Genomic DNA, 18,537 nt, shown 5'->3' with positions numbered 1-18,537 from the left:
GGCTCCAGGAACAGCTGGGTGGAATTAAATGGCATTTATTCCTGTATTGGTTATGGCCACGGGCCAGGAATTCTACACCCAAGACATACGCAGCCTCCAGCACACATGAGCAGTGGTATTGATTGTGGTTGGAGCTCCCCTCACACTGTGGACAGGATGTGAATGATTAATTTTTCTATTAAAACATTTCTGAAGAATATGGAAGGACTATTTGGTTTTTGCTCTGGGCCAGGTTTTCCTGATACCCATGTAATTCTCATGTGTCCACGATAAAGGGGAGAACCGCACGGTTATGCCATCGATTCAGATGACTCACACAACTAATCCAGCCAGAAGTGTCCACAAGGATCTAGACTCGGATTCTCTAGGTAATTATCCAGTGACTTCATGTGATTTCATGCGACACTGGATTCAGTCAGAAAGACTTGGTATTATAAAAATGTCATTTCCCTCAAATTAACCTCTATGGTCACCTGGAAAATTAATGTGCCGAAATAACTGGGGGAAAAAGAAAAATAGGTTATGAGGCAGGGGGTGGGAGGAGGGGATGTGGAGGGTGGAGTGAATAAATCAGCCTTATCAGATGAAAAATCCACTATGAAGCTATAGTGACTTCAATGATGTAGTATTAGGTGAGAAGAAATATTCAGATGAATAAAACAGAATGGACAAAACCTATTGTCTATGGGAATTTATAATAAATTTTATAAATCAAATAAAAAAAGAAGTTATAGGATGTTCAGGAACAGTTGGAAAAATTAAGTTACAATGTTACCTCTCAGGATATACCAACCTTCTCCCATCTTTTAAGTCTGGATGGATTAAAGATTTAAACATTTAAAGATATACGAGAGACTAAAAGGATTTAAACATTTAAAGATTTAAATATAGACCTCTGAGAGACTAAAGGTGTGTGTGTATGTACAAGTGAGGAGCCTTTCAAAACACAACTCTGAACCCTGGAATCATCATAGAAAAGATGGCTTCATTTGACTCCACAAAACCAAACTAGTTCATAGGAAAAGAAGTACAAATTCCTATATACATATAAAAACATGCTCATCCTCATAATTAAGTAAATGCTAATTAAAAGAATACTTTTCCCCCCCTATGGGCAAGTTTTAAAAGTTTCAAAATCAATATTGGTGAGAGATTGAGAAAAGGAGTATTTTCGCATACTTTTTTTTTTTTTAAATATATTTTATTGATTTTTTACAGCGAAGAGGAGAGAGGGATAGAGAGCTAGAAACGTCGATGAGAGAGAAACATCAACCAGCTGCCTCTTGCACACCCCCTACTGGGGATGTGCCCCCAACCAATGTACATGCCCTTGACCGAAATCGAACCTGGGACCCTTCAGTCCGCAGACTGACGCTCTACCACTGAGCCAAACCGGTTTCGGCATATTTTCGCATACTTTTTGAAAAGAGAACATGATAAAACCCTTTTGGAGGCAATTTGACTCTATCAACCAAATTTTAAATTTCCTAGCAATTAGTTTTTTTGATATTATGACAAAAGTAGGCCAAGTTATTTACCGAACATTGCTTGTTCCAACAACAGCTATAGTATAAACAACCTAAATGTTGGGGGATATGGGGGAAATGACAAATAAATTATCATGTGTGCATATAATAATGTATTATCTAACCATTAAAAAACGTTCTGCCGAAACCGGTTTGGCTCAGTGGATAGAGTGTTGGCCTTCGAACTGAAAGGTCCCAGGTTTGATTCCAGTCAAGGGCATTACCTTGGTTTGGGGCACATCCCCAGTGTGTGTGGAGGTGGGTGTGCAGGAGGCAGCTGATCGATGTTTCTCTCTCATAGATGTTTCTAACTCTCTGTCCCTCTCCTTTCCTCTCTGTAAAAAATCAATAAAATATATTTAAAAAAACAAAAAAAAAACATAAATTCTGATAAATACAGTTACAAGATACATAAGTAAATGGAAAAATTTATCTGTGAGGCATTGTCAGGTTGGCATGGGACTCCAGGAACTGAGGCAGCCACTTTCTCCCTGTGAGAGGAGCCAGCCAAAGAGGAAGCCACCCACTGGGTTTGCACCTTGAAAAGAATCTGATCCTGGTTGGTGTCATTGAAATGTTGAGTTAACAACTTTGAGGCCAGCTTTCCTTCAGACTTCTTGTTCTATGAAGTGAATTTTCTTCATTGTTAAGTAATGAACGATGGGTTGTCTGTTGATTGTAGGCTCCTAATACAGTGGTCCATAAGTGTTGCGCATAAAGTAAAATACAGATGGCAAACATACAGAACAACCTTGGTGAGAGGTCTTAACATTGCCTTCACATTGGTTTCTCAACCTCTCATTCTGTCTTTAACATGTACGTCTTCTGGGGTAGCTCTGTGCAATCCTATAGCAGCAGAGTTCTGACCAGAATGATCATGTAGTGAGAAAATATTAAAAAGGGAAAAAGCAGACTAGCTTGTGTGGCTCAGGGGTTGAGCGTAGACCTAGGAACCAGGAGGTCACGGTTCAATTCCTCTTCCGGGCACATGCCCAGGTTGCAGGTTTGACACCAAGGATAGGGCATGCAGGAGGCAGCTGATCAATGATTCTCTCTCATCATTGATGTTTCTGTCTCTCTCACTCTCCTTTCCTCTCTGAAATTGATAAAAAAATATTTTTTTAAAAAAGGAAAAAGTAGATGTATGATAATTTACAACATAATATTAAGTTTAAACATTTGACTTATACCTCAAATAGAATTTTTTATAATTTTACCTTCCTGGATTAATGGAAACAAACTTATCAGTAATATATTAAAAAATCTATTTCTGAGGAAAAACATTTAAAAAAACATAAAAATATGTATATAGGGGCGCACATTTTTCTTTTGCCTCAGGCTTCCCTGTGGCTTGGTAAGGCATTGTTGGATCCTATTTTTATTTAAAATTGTGTGATTTTTGTTCATTATAGCTTTTGGCATTGATTTTTATTTTTAAAAATATTGCATGAAATCGTGTTTATCTTGATTATTCAGTGCTGGTTTATATCTTGCACCAGAGGTGAGAGTCTTACTCTCCTTATCCTTGTCGTAGGGGTAATATAATGTGTGTAAGGCTTCTGGTCATGTGATCTAACTCTCTGCTCTCTGACTTTTGGGATATCCAGCTCCCCAGTTTTCCAGAGACTCTGTGGGTTGCTCCTCCTGTTTTTCTCCTAGCATTTTCAGGTTAGGAACAATATCTCCCCTCCCCGCCTACACACACACCAAATCCCTGCTGAATAAGCCCTAACAGAATTCTTTGTGTGAAACTCTGAAATATGATTTAGACATGCCAAAGCCAGTTGTTTATTTTGGATCAAGTCAGCAGATTGTCAGGCTCAAGGCAATATATGTAAAAAGCTCTTTGGAAGTTAAATTTGTTTTATGGTAATTCCAAGTGTTTTTATCTTTTCTAACCCATAGGTTGCTGAAGTATTTTCTGTAGTCAGGCTGGGACAGGAGACATTTTTAGATAAATGACCTGGTACTACTCTCTAGAGACGCCATTCATGCTGCTGCATAGGAACTTGCAAGGAGAGGCAATTTGGTGGATTCTTAAAGGGAGCAGGAAGGGAAATTAAAAGAGTCCTGAAAGGGTAATCACTTAGATGAAAGGTTTGGTTGAAGAGGCCTTAGATTCCTCTTTCAGCATGGGATTCAAATGGATTGGCAAAATCCATTTCTGTGGTAGAAATAAAACGCCGAAATCAGAGGGAAAATGTCAATTTCTCGCTTAGCATTTTAAAATGTCTGTTTAGCAGGAGGCTTAAAATGTGGCTGCTCTTCTCTACAGCTTGTGTAGATAGAAGACAACCCACAGGCCAGCTGAGACTTTGCGCTCCTGTATTTTAGTCTTCTTGCTGCTGACTACCATCTCATTAGTATTTAAATCAGCTCATAAATATTTCCTGGAAATTCACAGTTGCTTAACCTTCACCACTATTCATCTCCTGTTCTTTAGTCTTACTTAATGCCTTTGTTTCTTCGGCAGCTAACATTGCTGAAGGGTAGATTTCATTTCATATTCATCTTCCTGATGAATGGTGATAACAAGACAAGGAAATCCTGTTAGAGGATAAGGATGAGAAATGGAGAAAGGATGTAGAGGGAAATTTTACTGCATTTCGCTTTTGCAAATAAAATTATCTAATGATGGACCAAGGAAGTGTGCATAAAATAAGAACAGCCCAAAAGCATATGCCAAGGCAATTCATCCTGAATGAATGTTTCTTTCACATACTCTTTAAAAGCTTTGAAACACAGACGAAACATTTCATTGGGGGCAGGCCCTGGATGTTACCACTGGGGAGATGGTTGCATGGTTACAAAACCTCTTCTGTTCAACAGAAGAGCTGTATTTCTAATTATAAAATAATGATGACAGAGAGGGGCCAGTTCCATCATGATTCTGTATGGTTGTTAGCATTCTGCCAGAGTTCAACACTAATACCTACATACAATGCCAACAGCCAGTTCTTTTAAATGAGTGTGAATAAAATTTAGCCAGTGAAAAATGGGAGGAAAATAAATATATCATATTTCATTGAACTTAAAGTGCCATTGAATGTAAGTACCATTTTTTAAAAATAAATATCCAATGAAGAAAAAAGTGCTACCAATTAAACTAGGACAAACGGTTGCTTTTTAAATACATCCTGATTTCAGAGGTGGAAAAAAAGAAAGAATGAATCTCTTTATCAAAAGCATCCACTTTAAGAAGCAATGACTTTTCCACTATCATAAACAGAGACGTGAGAAGCATTGAAAAGCAAAGCTCTTGGGACCAACCCTGAGAGTTTGCTCAGGATGGGGGACACCAATGGGGGCTGACATTCAATCATATGTTCCAAAGGTCTTCTAGAGATAAACTTCAGAATACATAGAGAGATCTGCCAGGCCTACGGAATCCTATATAATAAAAGTCCAGCAACCATAACCGCATGACAACCAGAACAACCAATGAAACAGTTGCTATGAGGTGCATTGACCACCTCTCGGTTCCTCCCCCAGCCCACAATGCCTCCCCGATCGCTGGATGGCCAATGGGGGAACCATGAGGAACTGGGGTGGGTGGCCGCAGCGGACGGCAGACCTCTTGGCCCCTCCTCCTGGTCCGCAGGCTCCGGATCACTGGATGGCAAACAGGGAACCGCTGGAACTGGGGTGGGTGGTGGCAGGGCAGGACTGGAAACCAGCAAGTGGCAGAAGATGGCCTCGATCACAGGCTAGGCTTAGGGACTCTACCCGTGCACGATTTTGTGCGCTGGGCCTCTAGTTAAGATATAATTTTGGGTTAAGAAGCACCCAATCCTGTTAAAAACAGCCCAGAAAACTTATCTGCCATTCAAGAAAGCACAAAATCTGGTTTGAAACTGTTTTAAGTTTTCTCCCTTCTAGTTTCCTATATGTAATCTGTACTTGGCGCCTTACTCCAGTCCCTTTTCTGATTTGGATTTCTAGATTCCCAACATCTCCATATCCCAACATCCTTCCAATAAACGACCTTTTTTATTAAATATGACAGAATTGTATTCAGTTGCTTATCTGAAAAGGTACCCACCTGAGATATTGCTTTTTTTTCCCCCCCCTCTTATGAGTATCAATACTTTATTTTGATGTAAAGACAGGAAGCTGGAAAATACACTGTATTTAAAATCTTGAATTAATTATCTGAGTTTGAACTAATCTGTTCAAACCCAGATACTTAAAAATTACAGCAGCAAAACAAAAGCACGGAAAAAAGAAAACCAGATGGAGAAGGTAGCCTGGGCCAGTAGTATCACTTGGTGTGGACAACTGGGGTGCTGAACAGGAGCTTCTGTTTCTATTCTTTTATTTTCTTTCCTCCTTTCTCTTCAGAGAGGGCATCTGAAGTAGTGGGCGGGTCCAGTTTCATGAAGGCTGCTTCAATAGCGTGGCTGAAGGAATTTTGGAAAGTGGGCACAGGAACACGGTTATCACTCTCCCCATCACTGCCCACAGTGGCAGGAGGGACTAAGCTGTTCTCATCTTTCTTTGGATCAGTTTTGGGCCACACACCTGCTTTTGCTTTGCCAACTCTAGCCTCTGGGCAAACGGAGGGAAGGGAGAGTCTTTCTCCATGCTCCCAATGCAGAATGAAGGACTGACCTGGCTCACAGCGGGTGGCACAGGGGTCAGCAGAAAGTCTGCTTGGGAACCTGGACTTCTGCTAAGAGGAGACATGGAGAAAGCCCCATGGCCCTCAGTGCTGGTGGGACCCAAAGCAGAATCAGAGGATCAAGTATAGGAACTGAAGGCAGGAAACTGCTGTAGATTCTCCAGGGGAATGCGGACTTTTGGGTAATTGCTCAGTTTCTTGTTCTCTTCCATCTCAATCCTGCGCTCTCCACAGCGCTCTTCCCGAGCCTTCTTCTGCACTGACACCTTCTCTTCTCAATGTCATCTGGGAATATCTCTAGAGGCCACAGGAGGCTGCAGAGCCAGTTCACAGGTGCTCAACTCACAGGTGAGGGGCAAGTGAGAGAGATCTCTATGACACTGTCGAACATCCTCAGGCATGGAATACCCAGCGTCTCCATCACCGTAGCTGAGATCGCAGCTCTGCTCCAGGCTGCCATACCCCGCACAAGGCAGCACACGTCCACAGGATGCAGGGAGACACTGCTATTGACTAGCTTTGTGTTTTAAACCAGTCTTTTAACCTCTCCAAACCTAGGTTTTTCTTCCGCAAATTGAGAGTAAAAACTATATACCTTCTACATTTGCAAAAGATACCCTCCTCCTAATCTCTGCCTCTGTATATCTAGGTTCTGAGCTACGACCTGGAGATACATGTGATACTGCCACTGGCCTTATGGGCTTACTGTCTCCCTCCTACAAAATCAGTGGCAGGACCCAGGCAACCTAACAAAGCAGAAAACCCGTCCTGAGTGGAAACAGTCCCAGCAGGTCCAACAGCATTAGCTGAGACTGGCCTTTGTCCCCAGCAGGCCTACATCTAGCTTCTTTTTGTGCTTAGTCCTTCCCACCTAATGGCCTCCCACCCTTCCTCCAGAGGGAAGTCAGCGCCTATAAGAAGGAGCTCTATGCACTCATTATTCTACACCCCCGGCCGGACTAAAGCTGCTGAAGCATCTGATACTCTACAGTTCTGCCAGGTTAGCAGCCAGAGCAAATAAAGGAGGTCATGGTCAGCATTTTCTGTGTCTCATCTAACAAACAAGGTCAGGTATTCCTTTGAACAACCCAGTCCCCATAGCTGTGAAATACAAAGAGACAAAGAGGGAAAGGTTTTCCAGAGAGGCTGGTGGTTAGGCACAAGGTGGGTTTAAGTTTTCAGCTTTTGTTGTGGGAGAGGAAAGTTCTCATCCCAGGCTTCACCTTTTCAGAGTGAGGAAAGAGAATCCAGGGTAAAAGGCTCTTTTTTTTGTACTCCTCTGCTCTCTGCACTGCCATGCCAGGTGCAGAACTTGGTTCCCTGGGGATCAGGATGTCATTGCCCTCGAGGTGTCTGGCCATTCATCCCCATTCTCACCATTTATCAGGACTGCAAACTCAGAGCCTTGAAACAGATGAAAGAGAATGTTGTACAAGCGAGTGAAAGAAAGGGGTGCTCTGGATATCAGAGCCAAGAGCTGAGGTTCTGGCCAAAAGGGAACCTCAGTTGAGGGGACTGTGAGTTCTCTGGTCTCTCCCCCAGTTACCCTGGCCAGATAATTCCAGTAAATGGAAACTAACCTATGTCCACAAACACCTCTGTGTACCTTCTGTTTTTAACTCTCCAAGGGTACATTTTTCAATCTCTTTTCTTGTGACAAATGGCGTAATTCATGTTATTCTGGCTAATGAAACAAAAGGGTAACATCGAGAGAGCGAAGTGAGTTAAAATCCTGGGTCTTGGGACAAAACCACTTCTGGGGGGCTGCCCCTCCTTTGTTAAGTGAACAAGCACTTAGACACCATTGTCTGAGGATTGGTTCCCTTTACAAATGTTTAAGGAAATACTGAAACTCTCTCCGAGAGAAGAAAAGGGAGACCTCAGTACAGGCCCCAGGTGTTCTGTTGGACATCTTTACCTCGATGCTCCTCAGTACGCTGGAAATCAACATGTCTGAAGCGGAACTCAGAACCTTCAGCCACAACTACTACTACTACTACTTCTTCTTCTTCTTCTTCTTCTTCTTCTTCTTCTTCTTCTTCTTCTTCTTCTTCTTCTTAACACTCTATTTTATTTTATTTTATTTTTTAAAGAAATATCTTTATTGATTTCAGAGAGGAAAGGAGAGGGAGAGACAGAAATATCAATGATGAGAGAGAATCATTGATCAGCTGCCTCCTGCATGCCCCCCATTAGGGATTGAAATACAAAGAGACAGGCTGACTGGCATGTGCCTTGGCTGGGAATTGAATCATTCCTGGTTCATAGGTCGATGCTTAACCACTTAGTCACACTGGCCTGGCCTTTTCACAGATCCTGTCTCTAGGTGCATGGTACCATCCAGACACCTGGGAGTCACTTTAAAACCCTCCCTCCCCTTCCTCCCCCCAATCTATCGGTCAACAAGGCCTGTATAGCTCTCAAATCCATTATCTCCTTATCCTTACTGCCCTTATTTCAGGATTCATTTCTCTGAGCTGGCCTCTGACAACCAATTGTTTTGTCTGGCAATTAGTTCTCCATCCTGTTTTGCTCCATTCCATCCTTCAAATGGAGGCATAACCTTTCTAAAAGGCAAACCCTATCCTGACTCTCACCTGCCCAACATCTGTTACCCAGTAAGTAATGCTGTCCCCTGGCATTGCTCATGAATGGACTCCTGCCTACTTACAGCTTCAGCTTCTGCCACTACTTCTTTTGTACCAAGAACTCTGGTCATGCCAAAAGATTTGAAATTCCTAATTGGCCCATAGTTTTCACACCTTCATTCCTCTGTGTATGCTCTTCATCGGTTCATTATATAAATATTTACTAAACACCTCCTAAAAATGTGCCAGCCACTCTTTAAAGCTCTAGGGATAGAGTAATGAGCAAGACAACCCAAATCTGTGATCTCCTGGGATTTCTAGTGAGAGGAGAGAGTCAGCCAGCCTCAAATATTAAAAAATAAAATAAAATTTAAAAATCTAAGTTCCTTTCTATTATATCTCGTCAGATCCCAGTCTCCTCCCCAAGTTAACTGCCGACTATCTTCAGGACTTTGTTGTGTATCATATTTCCATGCTTTTAGATATACAAAGCTACATAGAGAAATATAAAATTTACTCACATAAATACACATATAAAATATTCTTCAATTTTTTAATTTTTAAAAAATATATTTTATTGATTTTTTTACAGAGAGGAAGGGAGAAGGAGAGAGAGTTAGAAACATTGATGAGAGAGAAACATCAATCAGCTGACTCCTGCACACCCCCTACTGGGGATCTGCCCGCAAACAAGGTATATGCCCTTGACTAGGATGGAACCTGGGACCCTTCAGTCCGCAGGCTGATGCTCAGGCCGACGCTCTATCCACTTAGCCAAACTGGTTAGGGCAATTTCCTTATTTTATCCAACAATATATCTTGAAGGTAATTCTATGTCAGTATAAAAATAATTTTTTTTTTTTTTTTTTTTTTTGCCAGCACAGTGATTTTCTTTTGGGAAAAACCTCCTTCCACTCTGTTAATGTGGCTGATCACCTGAACTTATCCATTCAGGAAGTGGGCTATGACCCATATTGGGCCAATTAGTGTCACAGGAGTGGTTCAGGGGTGGGTGTATGCCTCTGTCTGGGCCAATGACAATCATCTCTGAGAATTCTGCTAGTTGCTATGCTGATGGTCTCCCTAGTCTCCTCTCGCGCTCAAGTCTAAACCTGTGAGCCTGAAACATCCCATCATTTGCAGCAGTCTTCTCCAGAGAGCAATCTGGGAACTGATGTTATCTTACAATCTGTTTCTGTATGTCTCCCATATTTTAAGGATTAAAAAAAAATAATTGCTGGCTCACAGAGAACATTACATTTTGCTTTTCAGGTCAATTTTAGATTTTTAAGATAACTCTCTGTTGCTTCTGTTACATAGTAACCGGCACATTGCCTTGTGATTATCTATGTGCTTATCTGCCTTTGGACTGGACTCTTTTCAGATAAACAATGACTCATTACCTGTCTGCCTGGCATTTGATAGTCACTCATAAATATTTGTTGAGTAGCTAATTAAATAAAAAATTGACCTTACATTCACCTTCCCTAGATTGGTTCAAGAGACTCTAGTGCTTTTCAAAGTACAAAGTCTTTGTACTACTTTGCGATGAATTACATTATCGGCAAATATTTACTTCCCTCATCAGGATTCCATGAACATGGGATATTTCCCTTCCATTGACTTTTGTCTCTCTCATGTTTCTCCCTTTGGCCAATGGGATATTAGCAGACAAGGTGTGAGCAGAGGCGTGGCATCTGCTTGGGTGGTAGGGTTTGCCATCTCACATTTTTACTTTTCTCCATGAGAAGAACCTGCCTTAGGTAGATGTTAGTTCAGGGAGGATGAGAAGCATGCGGAGCAGATCTGGACCAATAGGTTGAAGCCTACTCCAGCCTAGATAAGCTGTACTCAGTTTACCTGCTGATGTGTGAGTGAGTGAGTGCTTATTGCTGTCTGACACTGAGATTTGGATGGTTTGTGGTACACTATTATTGTGGCAATACACTACTGATACATGTCCACATCAGAACTATTGGAGTGTTTATTATGAATGAGATTTTAAAGTTCCACCCCAGACCTCATTACTAATAATCTAGGGCAGTGGTCGGCAAACTGTGGTCCATGAGCCACAAGCAGCTCTTTGGCCCTTGAATGTGGCTCTTCCACAAAATATCACGTGTGGACGCACACATACAGAGCCACTGAAACTTCATGGCCTATGCGCAGAAGTCAGGTTTTCGGCTCTCAAAAGAAATTTCAATCGTTGTACTGTTGATATTTGGCTCTGTTGACTAATGAGTTTGCCGACCCCTGATCTAGGGTGATTTTAGAAAGCTGTATTTTAAGAAGATCCTCAGGAGGTTGTGATGCTTACTCCTGGGCCACAGCATTTACCACATGGCTATTTTCAGAGATGTGGTACTCCGACAGCTGCTACAATGACCTACAAAAAACTGTTCTAAGAAATTTGGGGCTGTAAAGAAGCCAGGAAACAAGATTTCCTCATGGAATCTTATAAAGGGGTTGGGAATTGAGAAACCTAAAGGCTTCTTGAGTTGATTTATAAACTTAGCATTTCTCACAAAGCTATCCTTTCAAGCACTGTGTCTAGTTAATACCTTTTGTTTAAATGTGAATGTTAAAACCAATTGGCCTACAGAACAATCATTCATTAAACATGTCTTAGTAAGCTCTTACTAAGTGCCAGGCATTCGGAAGATGAGGGGGAAATCCAATATGCCTTCCAGCTTAGTCAGCCTCATTTCCTCCTTTGCAGAGGTGGGAGTTTCCGGGTACCTACGTGATACAGCTCTTGCCTCCCAAATGCTTTCCTGGGATGACTGCGGTCATTTCTTTAGGCACCCACTCACATTTCTCACATTTGTTCTCTCTGGGGCCCACCTTGTTCCTGTCTTGCGGAGATAATTATTTTTAGTAGTCATAGGACAAAGCCATCTCTCTTCTGGACCCCAAGTTCACCTCTGCACTCTGCCCCAGGTTTCTTTGTCTTCATGGGTGTACTGCGTCCTTCCAGGAAATCCCACCACTCAGCAACCCTTTAGGTGGCCCAGGCTCTGCAACTCAGGTTCTGCGGTTCCACGCAGTGCGCTAGTCCTACTGGCCGGGAGCATTGATCCTGACAGAGGAACTTGACCTTAGGGCACTACTCTACTCAGCTTTTGGGTCATGAAATCCATGCCGTGAAAAAGCATTTTCAGTAGCAGACAGAACAAAAGCATTGAAATCTGCAAGGAGTCGCACTGTGGTTAACATGCCTCGGAAGCAGATATTGATTTGTTTCTTTGCTCATCTGAAGCTCATCGGCTCACCTCCGAGAATGGGCGACTGAATTAACCTTTGGTCACAGACCACATAGAGCACACAATGTACTTATTTTTTCTCCTGACAATATAACATAATGTGCCAAGCAAACTGCCTTGTGACTTTTGTCATATTACTCATCCAAACCACAGCTTTGCCCCTGTGAGACTGACCTCAAAAAGGCAGCTAGACTCATAATAATGATGTCATCCTTTTCATTTCATATTTATGGACAATTCCTAACGGCATCAATTGTTGTAAAATGTAAGCATTTCTAGAATAAGATTGGTGCCCTTGATATGTTATGTGCTACTTGGAATGCCCTAAAAAAATATTTAACAACCATCAAATAAGGGAACAGAAGCAGTAAACTGTGGGCTGGACATCTCTAATTCTAGTTCTCAGGTAAGTCGGTAACACTTGGAAGTTCTGCTTTCATCCCTGAGGGAAATATACCATTGAACATTCAAGAACTGCCAGCAGGGATCCAAATGGCGCGGCTGAAGGAAGCCCGCACTCCTTGCTGAATCTGCTCCTGGATAAAGGTCGGGATTGGAATCACCACAGTCATTTGCTGTTTGAGGCCGTGCTATCACTGTCCCACCCACACTCTCTTTTACTAGGCGGTGGCTCCCAGTCCCTGCCAATCCCCCACATTCACTGCGGGTGTTGACTGCTAATAGCAGCTCACAGCTCCCCCTTTCTTTGGGCACCTGCCCTGAAGTCAGTGAGAGTCCCGGGAGACAGGAAGGTCATGATCCCCTCTCCAGGAGAGTGGCCTGTGGCCAATGGCTGAGGGTAGGGGTGGTATAACAGCTCAGCCCCTTGACTCAAGGCAGAACAAACTGTGGTACGTACAACTCATGCTCTAGAGCGCCCCCTGAGGTCAGGCTTAGGCAGGCCACCTTGGGAAACCGCATCCTTTTCTACCTATTTCCCTTCCTTATTTAGCTTCCCTCACTCTCTTATAGGTTTTTCCTGAGAAAAAAACTCTCATTCTGTCAATAAATTGCTTACACAACAATCCCCATCTCAGATTTTGCTTCTAAGGAGCTTGTCCTCTGAAACCAACCCAAACAAGGTGAAGTAAATCTTTTCTAGCAATATATTGCTATTAAGACTAAGGTCGCTGAGTCCCAAACATTAGTTTGAAACTCTGAAGATGCACTTAAACCCCACCTGAACTACAAGAAGCTGCCAATTGCTCAGATACAATTACAAAAGTCCTTGTTCTGGCTACAATGTTCATAGACAGATCTTCATTTAAATAGAAATTTTAAAATCCAGCAGAATTGCAAATAGGAATTTTTCCTTCATGGAACGATTTACTTGTGATCACAACATTCAGGTAATAACATAGGAACAGCAGAATTTTCAGAAACGAATGATTAAATAATATTAATAAGAATAATAAAATAGAGAAAATACTATCAACAATAAAAAATATTTTTAAAGAGAATAATAAAACGGATAATTGCTATTCATCACAGGTAGGGTGCTAGGCATTTTGTCCAAAGGCCTCTGCATTTCATTAACGTAACTCTATGAACACCCAGTTAGCATAGCAAGGACCCTATTCAATTGTGATTCACCAAAGACACTGGCCTCCATAGTTACAAAACAACCAGAAGATGGTGGAAAACTGCTACCAAGACTGGAGCACCTCCCTCTGAGTGAAAGATCAGTCCTTTCCTTTTCAAAAACAATTAAGGTAATCATCACCTCCATCTTCTAATCCTTCTCCTTCTCATTCTAAGCAGTCTCTGGAGCACTTTTAGTCTCTTTAATGTTTTGATTTAATGTACTGTCTGCTCACTAGAAGCTGTGCTTTTAGCTGAGCTACTAAAAGCGAGAACACATTAATCAAACATTAGCACTTTAACTCAAGTATAGTCTAGAAGTGGCAGACAGTGAAATTCTGGCACGTAATACCCACAACCTTTTTGGGGCATTTGCCTAGAATATTGAGACACTTCAGCAGGTTCCCTTCTTTCCATGGCTGGAGTCCTGGGTTTTTAGGAGTGTACTCCAGCTTCCTTTGAGACATGGAGGATATCTAGAAACGTATTTATTAATTGGTTACACGTCTCCAGAAAAGGTACATGTGTGCACTTTGTCTTAAGATCAATGTCAAGGTGTTGGCAATGAACTTCCATTGGCAGGGAGATGGCAGGGCCTTGTGAATCTGGGCACCTTTCCATCACAAATGGAGATTCATAAACTTCTTCCTCTAATGGAAGAAATGAGAGTCCCTCTCTGTGTGCTCTGGACATGTCCCTCTCTTTTCAAGATTTTTTTCTCTCACTCTTTCTCGTTTGGACAATCTTATCAGTAGACATATATGGGCTTTAATATTACTGGTCTTAAAACATACATTCCTCTCCCTTGATCCCAAATCAGCAACTCCTTGATTTTATGTCTCTGCTTCACAGCAAAACGTATTGGTGTTACCGAAGACCGGAGAAGAACCAAGCAATGCTTAGAGAGATGGAGTAACACTTTATTGTTACACATGGGCCGAGAGAAAACTGTATTTCAAATTCAGGCCCAACGTGAAGGAACTTTCCCTATTTACATGTTTTTACCTTCTTTGTCTCCCTAATATGGGGTGTTTCCGGTCCCCCTTTGCAAGTTCTTAAAGAGCCCTATGTGCTGGGGCTTTGAGGCCTCAACCAAAGGCTTGGCCTGGCGCCAGCACTGATAACTTCATCTGAGGAAGGTTTATGGCCTTATTTTCCTTATTATTTAAGCAAGCAAGCATTTACAGAAGCCAAAATAGCAGGGTTAAAATTTCAAACAGCAGTTTCTATATAAGATGGATGCTTCATTGGAAGAGTGGTCTCTACTTAGTGCCCTCGCCTCCTCACCTCTCACTCACCCTTTTCTTTTACATTTGCTCCCATGCCCCCCTCTCCACTGAAACTGCTCTAGTTGATTCATCAGCGACCTCCGTGTTGAGAACCCTAGGAATGACAGATATTTTTCTGTCCTTGTTTCATATGGTCTTTTGGTGGCATTCTCAGAATTTTCCTTCTCCTGATTCCATTAAGTAGTGTGCTGGCAAAGTGGCTCCCAGCTGGAGAAGCCCTGATTGTATCCATTCCCTTCCCCCCACAGTGTAAATTCTCCCATTGTGGCTAAATAAGGCCCCCAGTGGTTCCACCACAGCTCACAACAAACCACTGCTTCCGTGAAAGGAATCCCAACACCACTCATTCCTGATTTTCTCCGCTTACCTCTTACCTTCTGCTTCTTCTCTTCTTGTTGGTCTTTCCTCCAAAATTCTAAATGTCCATCTTCTTTAGGCCTTGGGTCTGGGGCCTCTTCTCTCCTTCTTTCTTTCTTCTTAGAAGACTTCAGCTCTCTACATGGCTTTCTTTCTTTAAAAGAAAATTTAAAACAGGATTTATTTTTGTAACAGGCAGTAACTTAGAAAATGGAAATGATATAAAAATACTTTAAGAAGTCTCATGCCTATCCCTCTCCATACCCACCTCTACCCCATTACCTTTCAGATGAGCACTTTTATTAGTTCCTTGTGTATTCTTCCAGTGTTTCTTTTGTAAATGCAAATGTTTCCTGTGGTATGTGTGTGTTCTTTGTTTTCCTCTTTTTTGTGTGCAAAAAACTGTATTATAAACACTATTCTGCAGCTTCTTTTTTACTTCACTATGCTAGAGCTTTTTCTAGCATATCAGTAGAAATATCACATGATTTAAAAAATACCATCTAAATACTGACCACTACCATATATATATATATATATATATATATATATATATATATATATCCAGTTCAGACCCCCTTCTCTGAGTTATAGATTTTTCAAATGCCTACCTGACCCTTGATATTTAAAATTTCTATCTATTTCCAAGTAATACACTTGTTTTTTTTTATCTCCTGTGGTGAATATTTGATTGGTCAGAGCACCATTTCCCCAGACACTGTGTTGGCTGCTAATGGCTCACCCTTCTAAGAGCTGCCCTCTTCTCTGGAGAATTGCCTTCAGCTGAAGTGACCCACCTTTTCCTGGAAGTTACCCTCACAACCACCCACTGACGGACAGTATTTCAGCAAATACCAAGCTTGTTACTTCACAAGATTTGAAGATGTACCGGGGATTGACTGAGCACATTGATACTCCAATTGGTGACTTTCTGGAGAATCTGTTCAGAAAATCTGTGCCTTGAAATGACCCATTGAACAAAGGCACAGAGAGCATATTTATCGGCTGTCTTCCTGCCATCTCCTATGGTCCATTGGTTAAAGGCACCGTAGAGAGAGTCAACGCACTGCTATTCCTGCTTGTATCTCTTGGTCCCTCTGGCACTTCATTTGCGTTTAGAAATGTTGGGAGGAAGGAGAGACATGAGGGGTAGGCCTCAGGGGAGTCTGTACAGGGCCCATGTCATAGTGGTGATCAAGGCAGAGCAAGCAGCTTTGGGAGACAGATGAGGCCGTGAGAATCTGAGGAGGTGCATGTAATGCCTTCTTCTGACAGGCTATGTGGCAACTTACCTGATATATAAAATATGGGAAGGGAATTTAATTAGGGAATAAAAAAATAATAAAGAATACAAATGTAGGGATATATAACAGCCAGGAATAAGGACACTCCAAAACTTATACTGATACACGTATACACTTTGTATTGCTAAGCTTTCTAGTAGCCATGACCAAGAGAAAAACCTGGTCAGGTCTGTAATTCACAGGGTCCATAAAAGATAGTACAGAGATTCAGAACCTGTGCAAGCAACAACTCTCAATTTCCTCATTTATAAAATGGGGTAATCAATGGTGCCTACCGCACCAGGGTTAAACAAGGTAATAAATGTAAGGAACTTAAAACTGTGGTTGGTATATAAAAAGCCTTAATAAATATTGGCTATTATAGTAACAAATTGTGTCCAATTTTTAATGTTTTTTTTCTTGATGATAATGAGGGAATTGAAGGCAGATTTCTGAGGTTCTGACAAGGAGATGTGATAGAATAATATTTTTAATATTTCCTATAATGTTTGTGATATCATACTATATTAGTAGTTTTGGAACTATTATTATACTTAAAATCCTTTTTTCCTCGAAATATTAATGTTTATTGCATAAAATATTATCATATAAGATCATTTTTCTTGAATAATTGGTGTTTACCAAATGTAATATTATATTTAAAATATTTTTTGTGAGGTATTGTTAATTGCATGTATTATTTTATTTAAGATCGTTTTTCTTGAAATAAAAAAGTTTCCATTTGGAAAAAAATAGAGTAATATTTTTGACATGTTAATGTATTTTAAATACATTTTGTGCATTAAAATTTAATTAAAGTTATTGATTATATGTTAAAAGCTTATTGTTTGCCCCTGCTCTGTACCCACCCAGTGAGCCGGCATTTTTTCCTGTATGCTCTGATCGGTGAAGATTCTGTGAATGGGGAATAAGGGAGAAGAGGGGAAAGGCTGCTGTGTGTCTCTAAGGGGTGGCCCTGAGTTGGCCTCTTTCTGGGTTGATGGGAATGTGGGGCTTGTGGGCTGAGAGGGTCTGCTTTGTCTTCCCAGGGAATCCCAGGAAAGTGATCAAGGTCTGAGACTGTCTCCCCCTTTGCTCTTGTGTGTGAGGGGATAGGGAGTGTGAGTGTGTGTGTGTGTGGGGGGGGGGAGGGGGGCGGGGAGTAGGGCTGGTGGAATAAGAAATCTCAGCATTGCAGGTAAGTGGTCCTGAGTCTCCCACAGCCTGGAGTGTCCAGCAATGCATCCACACTTGTGTGAGACAGGCTCAGGACTCTCTCAAGGAGTCCTGGCAGATTAGGGGATGCTTTGCATTGGGAAGAGAGGGCCCAAGAGCAGATGTCAGCACTGTCCTTATATCAAAGGCCAGATGGGAACTCAGCTGCCTCCGTGGGTGCCAGCGGGGAGAGATGCTGACAATTGGTGACTTCTAGGAGCAAGGCATGGCAGAGGATGCCAGCATGGACAGATGACAACCAAGGACCATATGAGCCCTCTCCATGTCCAGATGTTCCAATAGTCCCCTCCAAACTCTCAGGGGCAAATGGGGAGGGAGAAAAACCCTGAATGGACTGCATTCACCTGGAATTGACTTGCTTCCAGTTCTGCCAGCAGGTAGAATAGGGACTCAAAATAGAAATTGGAGTCAGTTATGGGAAATACAGGATTTTAGATAGCCAAGTTTTGTGGCCAGATATATTATAACCCCTACAAAGATAAGGCTGAACTGAGACAGCAGAAAAGGCCTCTGATAAAAAGCAAGAGTAGAAACATTTTCTACTCTGGAAGAAAAAAAAAAAAAAAAAGCTCAGGTTAAAAAGAGGATTCTAGGCTGCAGAAAAATTTGCAGATAGGAGAGCAGTAGGATTATGTCTCCTTGCTATGTAGGCAGGAGTACTGGTGACACTTGACAGAAAAATGAAGCAGAATGGCTATATGTCACTCAACAGGCTCTCTCTTGATGCTCTAGAAAGCATGGGTCTGTAGTTTGCATTCAAGATCTATTGCATCACAATTAGTCTATAGGGTAG

At 41.7% G+C, this 18,537-nt stretch overlaps 1 protein-coding gene across 1 annotated transcript in view; it reads right to left on the bottom strand.

Annotated features, from left to right (window-relative positions):
* The window catches only part of LOC311622101 (uncharacterized protein), a 138,349-nt gene that overhangs the window by 51,799 nt on the left and 68,013 nt on the right, over positions 1-18,537 (bottom strand). The window contains exon 3 of the mRNA XM_084882864.1: positions 15,236-15,379. The gene's annotated coding sequence lies outside the window, so the exon portion shown is untranslated. The remainder of the gene's footprint in view (positions 1-15,235; positions 15,380-18,537) is intronic.

The sequence above is a fragment of the Pipistrellus hanaki genome, assembly GCF_964339955.1.
Source record: "Pipistrellus hanaki genome assembly, chromosome: 4".
NCBI lineage: Eukaryota > Metazoa > Chordata > Mammalia > Chiroptera > Vespertilionidae > Pipistrellus > Pipistrellus hanaki.
This window is presented reverse-complemented; position numbering and strand designations above follow the sequence as displayed.